Source organism: Chionomys nivalis, chromosome 13 (genome assembly GCF_950005125.1).
Source record: "Chionomys nivalis chromosome 13, mChiNiv1.1, whole genome shotgun sequence".
Classification (NCBI taxonomy): Eukaryota; Metazoa; Chordata; class Mammalia; order Rodentia; family Cricetidae; genus Chionomys; species Chionomys nivalis.
This window is the reverse complement of record NC_080098.1, coordinates 59832395-59846730: the sequence shown is the minus strand read 5'-3', so window position 1 is coordinate 59846730 and position 14336 is coordinate 59832395.

The following is a 14336-nucleotide window of genomic DNA, read 5'->3' as shown; positions in this document are numbered from 1 at the left end:
ATTGCTCCTAAGCTTGGAGCTGGCCACTTGAGAGGAGGCTCTTCAGCCCTCGGCCTCAAGCACAGTGCGCTGCATTCATCTGGAGTGTTTGCTATTTTCGGGCATCCATTTTCTCTCCATCTCATGCTTCAGCTGATCACATTTTCACTTCCCGAGAAGTCCTTCCCTCATCTCTGCAATTGGACATGATGTACCGAAGCCTTAGTGACACGCCTGCTCTAACACTAATTCTCCCATAAGAACGCTCATTCAGGGGGTGCAGATTTAACTAAAGGAAGCTTACTGTGGCATCGCCAATGTTCAACTATTAAACATGGTTTTAACATCCCTATGCACACAGGGAATGGCACACACAAAACCACAGTCGCTAGAGCCAGAAGGCAGACTACTTAGGGCTGCTCCTTGTTCTGGTCACTGTTCTGGTACCTTTCAGTTGTGTAATCCTAGGCTTCCTATGCCTCCATTGTCTCATCTGCAACATGGTCATAGACTGACTCCTCCTTTCACAGAGTTGTTGGCAAGATTATATGGGTAGCGGGCTCTTCCCAATTCTGTTTGTATGTGGCTAATTCTGGATATATCTAACTGAAAATCTTTTATGTTTTGAAATTTTAAGTATGTTTTTGCTATGTAGCCCAGACTGGCCTTGAACTCACAATCCCTCTGATTCAGCTTTCCAAATACTGGGATTTTAGGCATTGTAGTCTTTTCAGACTCATGAAGGAACAGAAGTTCACAGTCTGCTTTGGTCTGCTAATTAAATCTTGTGAGGTCCTTGGCACAGTAAGGGTTTTTAAGACGTGTTAAATGTAAGTGTCAATACCACCGTAATCAAAAGTCTTTGAATTTGGGTTTTTAAAGCAGTGAAGTAGAATTTGAGTAATTTGTATGTGGTGGGGTGTCATGTGGAGGAACCTGGGGATTGGAAAATGAGATTTACATGAAGTCCATAAAGTAACTAGATGAAGACACAAACCAAGTTGCCTTCGAATGTGTGCAGAAGTCATAGATTCTGGAACAGAAGGGACCCTGCCTAGATCTCATTTTACCATTCACTAGTTCGGTGGCTTAGGTCCAGTTTCCATAAGCCCCTAACCTAGGTTCCCTGCTGTTGAAGAAGAACAGTGGTACCTACCCCACCAAGCTAGCTGCAAAGTTTAGAAATGCATCTCCCTACTAAAAATTACATTGAAATCCTAATCCTGGTATTTGAAAGTTGAGTGTTTGTAGATGTAGTTAATTAGGATGCAATCTGATGGGTTACTGTAGGTCCTAAATCCCACATACAACTAGTATCCTCTTCAGAGATGCAGCCAAAGGAGAGAGCCCTGTGGCTAGAGACACAGTAGCCGAAAAGCCAGAGGAGCGCAGGATCCTTAGCCACCCCTAGATGCTGGAGGACACAAGGAGTCCTTCCTTCCTGTAGCCTCAAGGGGGAGGGTAGCCCCACTGGCCCTCTGACTTCTAGAACTGGAAAAGAATAGGTCCAGGCCGTTGTTCAAGCCACATAGTTCGGGCTAACTTATCATGCCAGGAAATCAGCACGAGTTACATTGTGCTGTGTTCTTATTGTACAGATGTAGAAACTGAGGCACAGAGTAAATATTTTCCCTTAGCCAGTAAATGAATTGGGATTCGAAGCCAGGCCTGGCCCTAGAGTGTGCAGTCTTAGTTATTAGGTGACGTTCAAATGGGTTCCTGTGGTCCTGTCATGTTGTAATAGGAGCGGTGGGCTGCTTCCCTGCCGCCCCAGCTCCCGCATGGCTTCCCGCCACTCGGCTAGCTTTCCCCGAAATAATTACACGGAAACTGTATTCTTCTAAACACTGCCTGGCCCATTAGTTCCAGCCTCTTATTGGCTAGCTCTTACATATTGATCTAACCCATTTCTAATATTCTGTGTAGCACCACGAGCTGGCTTACCAGGAAAGATCTTAACCTGCATCTGTCTGGAGTGGGAGAATCATGGCAACTGCCTGACTCGGCTTCTTTCTCCCAGCATTCTGTTCTATTTACTCCACCCATCTAAGGGTTGGCCTATCAAATGGGCCTAGGCAGTTTCTTTATTAATTAACCAATGAAAGCAACAGATTAGAAAGAAATCACTCCCACATCACTGTCATTTTCTTGGGAAACACACACACACTTTTCTTTCCAAATTTTAAGTTTTAGTGGATTTTATCATCTACCATCCCCGAGGCGTTATTCTGCAGTATAAGAGTGATGTTGTCACAGGCTTGTGTTAAACCCTGTCCTCATTAGCCCAGTTGAGTTTTGTGCCGAACTCATGCAATGTTCACCAAGTTTGCACAACACTCCCCTTGTCCCCACCACAACTGGGTCTCAGCAGCCTGGTGGCCGAGGCTCTTCTTCCTCAGGGGCTCTTGGAGAGCTTAAATGGCTTGGTCTGGTGAGACTGTAGAGCTTTCTGTGTTTCCTCGGATAACTGTTCCTCCTCAGCCACACCAGAAGTAACCTGCTGAATGCTGAACATTCAAGAGTGGTTCTAGGACCTCGATGACTCAATGGGAGATTGGGGATTGTGAATACATGAAATCTGAATGACCCTCAGACTCCATTTGGCCGACTTCTTCCAATTGCAGCCGTTAGAGAGGCTTCCAGAACGGATCAGCAACTTTCTCATTTATTCCACTATGCCTGCCCCCAACCCACCCAGAGAGAGTCAGGAAAATGCCTGTCTGAAAGAGAGGCGAAGGACGGAGGCAATCCTAAGCTAGACTGCCGGCCCCAGAATCCCCCAGCTGCTGCTCATTTGGCTTTACTTTCTCAAAGCATATGTTTCACAGGGCAGCCGGATCGGCCTCCCCAGTTCTTGGCCTGGTGACCCAAACCTTCATCAAGATTCTTCCAAACCTCAGGGGAACTGAGTGCCAGGATCCTTTGCATAGGAGCTCTGGTTCGTGACTCTTTGGTGTGAGTGGGGAGAGAAACCTATTCGTTGCCTTCTGTGGGTCCTACGGTGTAGCAGTCTCTTATGTAGGTTGATAAAAGCATCTATCCCTAGAGGGTAGAGGAGGAGGCTTCTCTACCCTGGCAACCATGACCTTTACTCCAGGGTATAAGCTGAGCCCAGACACACCTGTACACCTGACAGATGAGCTGGGCTTTGGCAAAGCTCCTGGTGACAAGCTTATGGGAACAGACACCTGCAGAGAGCCCCCACCTGTCCCCTCCATGAGCACTCAAACAACAACCTTGGTCCCATAGGCCCATGTACACCGTCACAGGGGGATCGCTTGGATTATGCCCAAGTTCAAATGCCACGCTTAGAAGGAAATACTGCTCTCTATTCAGAACACACCCGTTTCGTGGGATTCTTTCTTGGTGCTGACTGGTTTTATTACAGATAAAAACCTATGCTTGTCTAAAGGGTAGGACCAAACCATTCAGATGGAGTGAACCTACTAGGTGCCCAACAGGTGGGTAGGAATTGAACATTAACATCCTTTCCAATTCTCCCAAGGTCCTATGTGATAAATTTTACAGGTATCATTGAACCTCAGAAAGCCTGTGTCCCCTTTTGAGGCTACACATCTAACTAATGACCAGGCAGCAACTGAAAGGCTTCTTCCGGGGTTTTATGTCCACTGGCCTCTGTTTCCAAGCAAGCCAACCCAGGAAACATGAGACCCAGGGACTTGGATTCTGCTTTTTGCCCCTTGTTAGTCAAACTCATATTCGGATGTATTGGCTTATGGAGGGTCTAGCCCGTCACCCAGAACTTCAAGTGGTAGAGTAGTGGAGCCTGGAGTGACTCAAGCCAAAGAATGTCAGATAGAGTGCCATCTCGAACTAGAGGCAAGTGTCCCAAAGTGTCAATATAGAGACATCAGATTGAATCAGAAACAGTGAGTGGTCCTCACAGGGGCAGTTTGTCTGTCACTCGGGACAGTTAGCCCTGTCTGAAGATGGTATTGGCATCTGGTGGGTAGAAGTCAGAATGTTGTTTAACGTCTTCCTGATGCACAGAAAAGCTCCCTATGAGCAAGGGTTATTTAGCACAGATACCCATAGTACTCAGATTGAGATGGCCTGTAATAAAATAGCACCTCGACAATGACGTGAAATTCTTAGCACAGTGCTATGCAGAGACCAACAAATAGTTCACCATAGCTGCTCAGCATGCCAGGCTCTCTTCCTGAGGACTGAGCTGGTGGCTTTTGACAGGCAATGCTGGGGTCCCCCCTGGAGAAGCAAAGCAGAACTGGGTGTCTCCCTCTTTCCTGTGACTGCAGAGGTCTCTGAGCACTGAGCACACACCAGCTGTGGCCCGCTGCCTGTGCCCACCAGCACAAGGGCTCTCATTACTTATGAATCAGTACGTGCATTGAAGAGGGTTTGTTTTTGATTTTTCTAGTAGAGGAGGCAAGATGTGTGGCTAGCAGTGGGTGGCATGGGCTGATCTCTGGAAAAATGTTTGTGGGGTCTGCTTCTTTCTTCAGTAGATGAAGACCATCACAGAAAGCCACCACTGGGCGAAATGCAGAAAACAGCTGCCCAGGGGTGTCCAGTCTTATATTTTTACACCACCATTCCTACGTCTAAGTCTCAGAGAACGTCTCAGAAGAGGGTGCAGAAAGATGGCAAGAGCTAAAGGACCGGGACATCTGAGGCAACGTAGTGTCTTCTATATGTGACATAGAAGCTGTAGCAATGAACTCTCAAAAACATACGGCTGCCTAAAGAAAGACACGCACATGACAATACCAGTTGACATGCCAGTGTGGACTGAAATTTCACAGGGCCCCACTAGAGCGACAGGCGAGTAATGGCTACTCACATAGGGAGAATCGGTCTTCTCCAAGGCTGAGCCCTGGATAGGCTAGTCAATCCCAAGCAATTAGCCCTAAACAAATGGACATATGAACAACATCAAATGGTCTCAGCAGACTGTCTTTATACCTACATTATGCATATACCTATGTGTAGATATAAAACCATGTTTAAAGAAGAAGTCATGGATTCAAGAGGGAGTTTGGGTTGCATGGGCGGCATTTCAGAAGAGAGGAGAAGAGGCAGAGATGTTGGAAATACAATATTCGTGTGTGAAATTCTCAAGTAAGATTAAACAGCAACGAGTGTCCTTCCCGATGAGGCCGAAGTTCTCCAAAGGCAGACATTAAACTTCTCATTTTCTCCTTCCTTGTGGCACCCAGGTCTCGACACATATCAGATGCTCAATAAAAGGTCAGTGGAAGCAGTGGAGTTAAATAGAATCCCCTCTTTCTAATTCATCTTTCTCTAAGCTTGCCCTTAGGAATAAGACCAGGATATAGCCAGACAACCCTGGGTGGGGACTTCAAAGGAGGACAAACCTTTAGGTGAATGGAGAAAAAAAAAATAGAAGAGGGAAGAGGAAGAAGATTAAAAATGCCAAGAATGACAACTGCCCACCTGGCCCTCAGCCCCTGATGAAAAGAAACGCAAACCATCAGATTCACTTCAATTGCTCCTGGACCCGCAATGACTCCCTCCCCCAGGCCGGTAGGAAAATTCAATTAAAGGGTCCATCTGTGAGGCAGCAGCTGAAGAGGAAAGACTGTGGGGAGGCCCACATTTTCATAAAAAAGAGCCGTGCTCCACCCCCTCTTCTGCACCCTGCTCCTCCCCCATTTTCTTATTAGCTACAGCCCTTACGTCTAAACTGCAATTCTCTCCAATTAGGCTGGTCCCAGCCACAGCTTTCATGTGCTACTTTGCAATGCATGCGAAGTAAGGACTGAGCTTCAGCACTGGCTGGGAGAGAGCAAGAGAGAAAAACAATCCACAAAGACTGACCGCAGAAGCCAAGGGACTGGCGGCCTCCTGGCCCAATTAATTCCAACACATTGGCTGGCTGCAGTTTTGTGCTGACGCGAGTTCCTTCCATGGACTGTCCAAATTAATGGGACCTGATACAAATTAATACTAATAAGTAATATCCACAGTCTGCGGGGTTGGCTTAGTGGGGAAAGCATTTGCACGAGGACCTGAATTTGGATCCCCAGCAAGCCTGTAAAAAGTTTGCTGCATTCAGAGGACAATTGGGGCTGACTGAGAAGACAATGATAATGGCACTAGGGTCTGTCTCTACTGCATGGACTGGCTTTTTTGGGATCCTAGTCTATTTGGATGCACAGCTTCCTAGGCCTGGATGGAGGGGGAGGGCCTTGGACTTCCCACAGGGCAGGGTACCCTGCCCTCTCTTAGGACTGGGGGGGAGGGGAGACGGTGAGTGGGGGAGTGGGAGGGAAATGGGAGGAGGGGAGGAAGTGGAAATTTTGAATGGTATTATTTATAAAGCAATTAAAAAAAGTTTGCTGCGGTCTCAGCTCTAAGACAAAGACATGAGGATTGTTGGAACTTTCCGACCCACTGGTCTGGCCAAACCAGTGAGCTCCAGGTTCAGTGACTCTGTCCCAAAATACAGCATAGAGCGTGAGTGAGCTTCCCGCCCAGCATTGATCTCTAGCCTCTGCACATATATGTGTAGGCGTGTACACCACACACACACAAACACACACACACACACACACACACACACACATACACCAAATAATAACAAATATTAGTTACAGTCTGGCAAGCTTTCTGGACTCAGGTGAGAAGCAAAGAGAAGGGCAGTGGGGAAGGTTTAAAAGTAGTGATCTCTGAAGCAGGCCCATGCCTTTCCAAGTCTCCCAGTTCGGGGCTGTCTGCATCCATATCTGTGTGGGAGGGAGGAACTGGACCAAGGTTCTGCCAGGGGGCGGAGCTTAGTTGCTCAGCCCAAAAGGTAGGTAAAATAAATAAATAAATAAATAAATAAATAAATAAATAAATAAAATGCTATCCCTTTTCCAAATCAAATCTGCCAGTGCTTGTCGGGAGCTACACTAGGAGTCAAGGAGGCCTTTACAGGGACCTGGTCCCTCTTCTCTTCGCACGCCCTTCAGATTAACCAATGCACAGATGGTGTCTGCGGGTGAGACTCCAGAAGTTTCTGCCAAGGACTTTTGCTGGCATCCACAGCGTCCTACAGACCCCTCAAGCAATTCCTGTCTACTCCGAGAACTCCCTTTCTTGCTTTTTTCTGCTCTCCTCTGGCGATTCTCAATAAGAGAAATCTAGGAAGAGGCAGTTTATCGCCTTCTTTACCTCAAGTGAAAGGGAGTGGAGCGGTGGGAAGTTCTCATCTGGTGAGGCTGGGAATGGCAAGCGGATCCCACAGCTTCAGCTGCCATGGTGCAGAGTGCCACAGACTGGGTGCCTTCAACAACAGACATTGTCCCCTTACAGCTCTGGATCCGGTGTCAGGAGAAGGGGTCCTCTCTGTTGGTTTCTCCTAGATGTCTGCTCTTTCTTTGTGTTTTCACAGCTTTCTCTGTCTCTGTCTGTCTGTCTGTCTGTCTGTCTCTGTCTCTGTCTGTGTGTGTGTGTGTGTGTGTGTGTGTTTTCTTTCTTCCTAAGGGTATCTGTAGTATTGAGGGATTGGGGGGATGAAGATTCCCTCAGATGACATCATTTTACTTGACCATAGATAGGGTGAATTTGAGAAAACTACAATGATAGACATGTATGAAGACATCATAATAAAACCCATTGTTGTGCAGACCAAGCAAACAAAATACATCTTCACACAGCCGTCTTCTGAGGGACTGGGTGGGAGAATTACAGCTTATGCTTTTGAAAAGCATGGAGTTCATCTCCTAACAGTACACCTTATGGGTTTGCCTGGAAGCAGACCATTCTTGGCAGCTTAATCATGCCAGCTCAAAGAGTGGAGGGTTTTGAAGAGACATCAGCTTTACAGAGGACACGAATCTTCTGGAAAAAGGCCTTTTCCAGTTGGTATTAGTGCACTTTTATTTATTATGTGTGAGATGGTGATGGTGAAATTACTTACGGCTCACATAATTGGATAGGTGAGGTCCTAGTATGTGGCCACCACAAATTCAATGGCGGTGGAATCTTCCCAATCTACTTCTCTCACACTTATGAGTGGGGAGACCTCAGCTTCCATTTCAGAACCCACCCATCTCACAAAGCCTCTCATCATTTTCCCCATGATACCTTGAAGATCATTCCCCTTCTTGAACCTTTGCATGTTTCTCCCCTCTTTTTGAAAGGCCCTTTACATTCTTGTAAAACTGTGGAACATTCCAGAAGGAAAACAGAGAATGAATTAGTCTTATAAACGTTCTCATTCCTCTCCTTAGAGAAATGGTGGTAGTATAAATAAGTCATTGAATATGGCCACCTCAGGTTCACTTTCCTTGTCTACAGTTACAAGCGACTCACCAGGAAGCGTTGCCACCAGAAACCCGTGAAACATTGCCTTGGTATAGCTCCATGCAGAGAGCTTGGCCACTGTTCTTTGTCATGGCTCTCAGGAGCCCAAGGAAAGTGCTGTTTTCAACTGCTTTTCAGAGCACAAACCACACATAGTAAGTCAAAGGAAGCGTGCTTTTCTCATTGTCCACTGTATCATCGGTTTAACATTGAACTCGACACACAGATAAATTTCATTTCTCTAATCCTGTTGGTATCAGATGGTTCCGGGGAACATTAGTCCATACTTCCACCTCCAAGTCTTCTGCCCTTTGAATAGGGGGTTTATGATGACTGTGAGCTCCAATACATTGCTCACTCTCCTCTTCCATGGCACTGTAAACACCTTGAACTTTACTCCTTCTAGAAGACATGGGAGTAGAATAGCTAAAGACTTGGGTTCTCTTTCAGATTGGTTAAATTCAAACTTGATTTTGCCCTTTTAAATCATAGGACCTTATTCATTTCTTCAATTTCTTTACACAAAACGAAGATAACGAGGAGCTAGAATAGGGCATGCAAGGGAGCGCATGTCCTGAGAGATAGCCAACCAGAACAGACAGAATGGTTCTTGTGGGAGCAAGTATTGGATAGTAACCCTGTCAGGTCTAGTGTTCCTGTGTAAGCCAGTCAGAGGTTTCAGTGAGCAAAACTTACCATGACATATTTTGTCCCCAGGAGCTCTAAGAGGCTTGGGGTTATCCAAGCTGCGAGTACTTCTGGCAAACAATGCCCTTCTTTCCCCCCCAATAAGGCTGTGTACTGCATAGAGAGTGCGGGTGGTGACCGAGAATCCAGAATAGCAAAGGAACCAGGATGTGTTGACTCTTCTTTCATTACCCAAGAGCGGGAATCACACGTGCTTCTTGTCCATTCTGTGACCACGAATTTCGGCACTGTCACTCTGTCCTTTGCTGATCACCACTCCTGCCACATAATCAAGCCCCAAAGCACTTATCACACAGCAAGAAGACACTCACTGCCGTTTAGATGCCAGATGAGGAAGAGAATTGTCATTAATTTGCCTCCAGCTTTTGTTCTCAAAGCAAGAACAACAAAACCACCTTTAAAGGCAGGAGGTAAGTATGCCCACACATCCCAAGCACTTTTGATTTAAGGATTTGTAACTCTGTGCTCAACCTCCATCCATCAGTTCTATTCTTGACTTTCAGGCCATTCATCTCAGGAAGCAGAAAATGAGCACCTGCTGGGTGTGGGAAAATGTGCTGAGCCAGGTTCTCTAACAGATCATTTATTTGGGAGGATTTCCAGTGAAATTCTTAACAAGAATCTCATCTGAGACTACGACAATGTTTGAGTTAGCACAAGAAGAACACGTAGAGGGGATACAGTCCTCATTTGTGTGAAGTGACACGGGACGGGGCATGTGAAATCACAGAGATGAATCAATGACAAATGACAGAGGGGTGATTTGATAGTGTTAGCATCTGTGGTGTCTGTCTTACATTGTGAATGTTTACTGTACTCAGTGGTGCAACTCATTATATTGAAAGGCGGCAAGAAAGGATGTTCATCCAATAAAAAGTATTAACAATATGGTTCTGTACTTTAAAGTATATTGTCCACCACCATGCCCATGCTTGCACATGCGCACATTCACACACACACACACACACACACACGCACAGAGCAAGATCTATTCTGGGTCTGGGTCCACAATGAAAACTGAGAGCTGCTAGAATCCTGCAATTTTAATCTCATTCCCAGTGATAAATTGGCCACCCTGCCTCCATTTCCCTTTTCTGCTCCTTATTTTAGAAGATAAATTTCTTTTTGATGGGGGGGATAGCATGATTTGAGGGTTATAAAGAGCCAAATTTCATCCAAGTCACTAATCTGGACAACTCCCAGCTGGTACTAAATACCATACTGATTGTGTTTCATGAGCTGGACATGTCAATCATTCTACCCGCCCCCCAGGGACAGGAAAGGGGGATGTTAGGGTCACCAAAGCATGATTGGAGGAGAATTGGTTCTGGTGCCCTATAGCATAGTGAAGGGGAACTATAGTCTACAATGATCTATGATGTATTTTAAAGTAACTGAGAGTGTATAGTTGCCAATATACAGAAATGACTAATGTTTGAGGAATCAGGAGTGCTAATTGACCAGAATTGATCATTACATATTGTATGCATGCATTAGATCATCCAGTACACCATATCCTATAAATATATACAAACATCTTGTCTCAACAAAAAAATGATTTTCGGTGAGTCAGCTGATAAAACCCTTCACAATAGAACATTAACCCACTTGGATTCAGAAGTTTTTCTAGAAATGTCTGATAAAAATACTTATGTACACACTCAAAGATAATTGTAAAAGGATGCTCATGGTAGCACTTCATATAGAATCAAAATAAGAAGTGCTTGGGTGACTTTCAGTGGAAGGATAACTGTACCTTCACAGACTACTTAGATTCATACACTATTGTGAAGCTCATTAGTAGAGAAAATGGAAAGTTGTCCCGGGGTGGAAAGATGTTGGGAATAATTTAGATTGGGGGTGGAAAGATGTTGGGAATAATTTAGATTGGGGTTCTGTTGCTTTAATTTTTGTTGAGTTTTTGGCTAGTATACAAAGCAATGAGTTTTATTATGGCAGCTTTGCGTGTGTGTGTGCATGTGTGCATGCGTGTGCATGTGTGTGCATGCGTGTATGATGCCATTATACTTTGTTCCTATTCTACCCTTTCCTCCTTTTGCCTCTCTCATTCTTCATACCATAGCACTCTCCTCGGCTTTCATGACATATAAAGCTACCAGTTATTAAATAATATTCAGTAAAGCTGTAAACAATCTATCTATCTCTATATCTGTATCACCTTATCTATCTGTCTATCTGTCTATCTACCTATCTATCTATCTATCTATCTATCTATCTATCTATCTATCATCTATCTATCTATCTATCTATCTATCTATCTATCTATCTACCTATCTATCTAATCTACCTCTGCCTCTGTCTCTCTATCTTTCTGTCTCTCTATATATGCATATATATATACATATATATATATATGTTGTTTTAACACAAGTCAAATCTCTATGTGTTCCTACATGCATGAAAGCACACATGTGGTGTCCAGAAATTCAAAGGAGTCTGGGAGGGGAGGGTCATAGGGAATAATAAAGGACAACAATCACTTTTCATGTGAAAATTCTGCATCATTTGAAACTTTTATCAGGGTCCCATGATACCTTTGTGAGCTTAAAAATAACTTTAAAAAATGACAGAGAATATGAAATCTTACAGAGAGTTCACAAAGATCATTTGCTCGTCTTTTATTTCAGAAGCAGGCAAGTTCAGCTCTACCTGGGCCAAGAACATCAATGCCTTGGTTCCATCTTTCAGGCTTTTTCTCCCTGTGTGTCTCTTTCAAGCTTCTGTGCTTTGTATTGTTTACCTTCAGCCATTTGTCAAGGCTGTTTTCTTTGGTGTAGCTGTGCGTGCTTGACAAGCGCTGTACTTACAATGCTCTTAGCTATCAGAGTTCCTGGGATGAACGAACACATTGTACCTAGTACAAGATATCACAAATTATGAAAATGATCCTTCCAAGTTTGTTTCCCCAAGCAAACAAGCTTCACACATTTTAAATGGAGATTTCACTGCAGCGGCTGGAACAGGGCTGCATCCTAGTGATTAGTGTGATTGCTGACAGAGCGAAAGGGTAGCTAGGCACCACTGCACTGGGAAGGGACTCTGTGGAAGGAGCCTGTCCTGTCCACTTTAGGGAGAGCCATACTGTCTTTAGTGGTTGCGCGCCAGCAAACATGAATGACACGTACACTTAATTCCTATAAGCCGCAGGACAAATACAATCTTGTCTGAGAAACTTTGAGCAAAAGGGCAGACTGGTGAAGATTTAATTAGAAGGGTAGGGGATATATATTCAGACCTGGCTTCCAAGTAGGCAGAACTAGAGTTGGACTGTATGAAGGTCTCAGAATCCTAGCTAAGGGACTCCCACAGCCCTTGGATGCTTCCTGGGATCATAGGAAGAAAGGAGGTAGATGGCAGTATGAGATGCCTATGGGACCAGGCAGTGGCCCAGACTGCAGACCAGTTCAGATGCAGCTGTTGGGTCACACAGCATGGCATCTGCTCTGATGTCAATTTTGCCACAGACACAGCCCGTCACTGTGAACATCTAAGTGGAAGGGGAACACAGGCATAGGTTTCAGATCCATGAGCTCTGTCCCTAATGGTCTGACCATCACATTTATTTCTAGTGAACAAATGGTCAACATGAGTCTACACTCTAGGCCAGACTATATTTTCTCATGGCATACACCCAGGGGAATTCTGTGGGCTGCATTCTGTGCAGACCCATGAGGTCCTTTGATGGCTGTCACCATCTTGAAATTTCTGCTGATTGTTTCACAAAGAACCCCTGGCCATCTCACATCCTGGTGGTAAATAATAGCTGTCTAATTGGACTTAAGCTTGCTCAGCAGGAACGAAACCATGCCTGGTACAGGAACCCGAACAAACTGCCTATGGTTAGTGAACCAATGAACTTTTGGAGGGGAACCTACTAATGCCACTTCAGTAAACAAAAAAGACACTTAACTTTATTCTAAATATTTATCCTTATACCCACAGGTAAGTGTAGCTCTGACCCCTCATCAAAGAAGCATGTCTTTGCAGTGGACAGGGACTATTACAGAAAACTACAACTGGTCAAAACTCAGAGAACAGCTGTTTGTTGGGTGCTCGGCCCCATTAGATACACCTACAATACAACTCCAGAACCAGAGGCTCAGGAAACATCATAGAAGACAGGGAAGACAGATGTGAAGAGCCAGAGGGTCAGGAAGTCTTCTCTGAGCTTGTCTCTCTTAGAAACGACAGGGAAGCCACATCCATGATACTTCAACAATATGGCTGCTCTAAATAAGACCTGAACGACGCCAATACCAATAGACATGCTAATGTGGAAGCAGAAATTCTCACAGGGCCCCAACTCTAGACAAAGGACGACAACAGCTAATACCAGCAGAGAAAGGAGGAATTAGTTTTCCCCAGGGATGAGCCCCTAATTGATTATCCAATACCCTGTGTTCAGTCCTGAAATCATATTTATGCAAGTACACTAAGTGGGCTCAGCAGGCTGTATTTACATAGTTGTGCTTATGTGTATGCATCTCTCTCTCTGTGTGTGTGATATATGTGTGTGTGTATCAATTATCATTAAAGGAAAAGAGACTATGAATTTGAGAGGAGGGCATGGGAAGGGTTGGAGTGAGGAAAGGGGAAGAGGAGGGGGTGATGTGATTGTATTTTAATTAAAAAAATAAGAAACAATTTAAAAAGAAAACAAAAGGCTATTCAAGATTTATCTAAATAGATTCTGTCATAACTTTAATTTTATCAGAATAATAAATATACAAAATCCATAAAGAAAAAAAATCCTTTCACTTCCTTTTCATCTGCCTGAATTCTGTAATCCTGAGGCAACCAATTCAAATAATTTTAGTATCAATTCCTGTATTTACTTCCAATTTTCTAAGGAACACTCTTATTATTTATTTTTTTCTGATTTTGATATTATCTGTTAACTTTCTGTATGAAACATACATGGAAACTCTTGTACAGAAAATTTCATAGAAATCCACCTTTTGTCTAACTATGCACACCCCTTCCCCACATTCTCCACACAGAACTATATGAAAATACCTGATTAAGCTATAATTCGATGTTTATTTTAACTATGGAGATTTTGTTCCCAGTGCAGCACTTCCCTCTTTATGGTTGTATTTTCTTTCTTACACAACCTTTTGTTTTTCCAGGAGCTATATATTGCCATGTTTCTCTACTTGGTCCATCTATGTTCCTACAGTAACACTTCTATCAGATTTCCCAACAAAAGATCTTTTGGAAGTCCTTGGAAATACCTCGTCGGAGCCTCTGTCTCCCTAATGCTCCTGCAAATGTGCATGCACGAGTGTGCCATGGTGCTTCTGGGAAGACCAAAGGACAACTTTTGGGAGCCAGTT